The 2,345-nt window shown below is 34.4% G+C and overlaps 1 pseudogene; it reads left to right on the top strand.

The window, feature by feature from the left end:
* The first annotated feature begins 408 nt into the window (after positions 1-408).
* On the top strand, positions 409-505 carry LOC122127458 (annotated as a pseudogene).
* Positions 506-2,345: the final 1,840 nt, after the last annotated feature.

Raw genomic sequence — 2,345 nt, 5'->3', positions numbered from 1 at the left:
CAGGTAGACATTTGTGCCAGTAACACTTCATTTGGGAAAATGTCAGCTGAAGAAGTTTAGAAGTAGCTCTCAAGCAACGCTTACTTTGAATCCATTAGGTCCACAAAGCTAATTCAGTTGGATAAATAAATACTTGAAAAAGCCATCACTTTTGGACTTATCTATAAATAATTGAGAATACGATCAAATTCCAAATCAAAAGACTTAAGATAGTCATTCACAAAAAAATTTGCAAATGTGAGTAATCAACTGATCAATATAATTTTTTCCACTATTCACAGAATTTTAGGGAAATAAGACCAATAGCATTGTTAGGAACAATAAGGTTTCCTTGTTACAAGTAGGCACCCATAGGTATAAGCCTGTATAAAGATTGCTTCATTAACTACATAATTTAGAGGATACTACATGCTTCAGCAGCATGTATACTCAAATTACAATACAGATATTAACATGGCACTTGCACAAGGATAATATGAAAATTTGAGAAGTATTCCATATTTTTCATTCTTCAGAAGCAAGAAATGAAAAATAGTTATTAAAAAGTTGATTACAAAATTACAAGTATAACAATACACACAATTCATATAATTAAATTTAGTTTGACATCAGTGTATTAAAACTTCACCTCAGATAGGCGTTTACATAATATAAACTTTACAAAAATTTTCAAATTAGACAACATTGTCATTTTATCCCAAAGAAAAATAATATTAAGACCTAGAAAAAAAAGGAATAAAACTGTATCTATATGGAATGCAATCGGAAAGGACATGTTAATGAACCTATATATTATAAAATAATGTAGAATTCAAAGTATATCTAGGAGAAAATAAAATAAATTATGAACATTATGCAAACATAGAATATAGAATATTTTAAAATATACATTTTCATGCAAGCACCAGAAATATTTTATCTTCTGTACTACTCATTTCAACAGGTAAGTTAAAATTATTTCTGATTAAAAAATCACAAACCCTGAAGAAATCATTGTACATGTATACAAAAACTATTGAATACATTTTGACATCCAATGCAGGCAATTCACTTGGAAGAATTCTGCGGAATCCATGAATTTTTACAGTAAAATATTGGTGTTGCCAGGCACTGGTGGCTCATGCCTATAAACCTTAGCTACACAGGAGGCTGAGATCCGAGGATCATGGTTCAAAGCCAGCCTGGGAAGGAAAGTCTGTGGTACTCTTATCTCCAATAATCCACTAGAAAACTGGAAGTGGAGCTCTGGCTCAAGTGGTAGAGCACTCATCTTGAGCTGAAAAGCATAGGGATAGCTCCCAGGCCCAGGGTTCAAGCCCCATGACCGACCAAAAAATAAAAAAAGATATTGCTCTTAGGACTTAGGTGAACAATTTGTGCAGCCTTCCAAAACTTCATAGAGGTAATGATACAAACTTATCCTTTTGGCAATATCAAATGCAGTTTTTTCTATGTTGTTCTTCAGGCCTGGTTTTATATAATGGTTCAAAAGAAGGAGATCCAGTGTATCTTTGCTATCTCAATTCTCAGCAGCAAGATGTCAGGGTGTCAAGAGGCCTTTAGTTTGGGCATTGGTATCTGTATCATGATGAAGTAGGAAAGAAGCCACTCTGGTATTATTCCACGTATATGCACTATGCAGGGGTGTCCAGTCATCTACAGTTATTGCATGTGCCACTTGAGACACCAACTCACTGACAATGCCTAAGTGTCCACTGTAGGCTTCTCGATGAACAGGGGTACACTCATCGTCATCCCTACTATTCACATGAGTGGCCTTTTGGGAATAAGTCTCCGCACTGTAGTAAGCCGAATATTTTTGGCAGCCCAATGAAGAAACTTGCTTGGATCCTTCCCCATTTTTTTCTTGCAGTTGATACCATTCCTTACTTTTTCATGTTGTTCCTCATATTCCTAAGAATTTTCTAACCAGAGACTTTGAGTGCCAGTGGGAATGAGGTGTCCATGTATTTCCCTAATAGTTCATATTGTTTGAACTGGTCAGAAATATTCGTTGAATTTTCTGCATCTGTTTATTCACCATTATTTGTTTTCTCTTTTTCCAATTTTACTATTCGAAATTATTCTAACTGGAGAGTAGGGAATTTATGGAGAGCAGAGGAAAGATGTTCCTCTGTATTCAAACATACACACTGAAAATGAGGACCAGTGATGTCTTCATGTGCAACTTATTCTAGGAATGAGAAAATAGGATCTAATGCCTTCTATATAAATGATTTGGGAAATGGCAAAGCAAAAAGTGAAATGATGCAACCAAAAATATAAAAGCAAAATAAATTAGGATAATTATGGAACAATCATATTATCCATGAGAACCAAGAAAT

This window comes from Dipodomys spectabilis, unplaced genomic scaffold (assembly GCF_019054845.1).
Source record: "Dipodomys spectabilis isolate Male_0828 unplaced genomic scaffold, ASM1905484v1 ptg000301l, whole genome shotgun sequence".
NCBI lineage: Eukaryota > Metazoa > Chordata > Mammalia > Rodentia > Heteromyidae > Dipodomys > Dipodomys spectabilis.
This window is presented reverse-complemented; position numbering and strand designations above follow the sequence as displayed.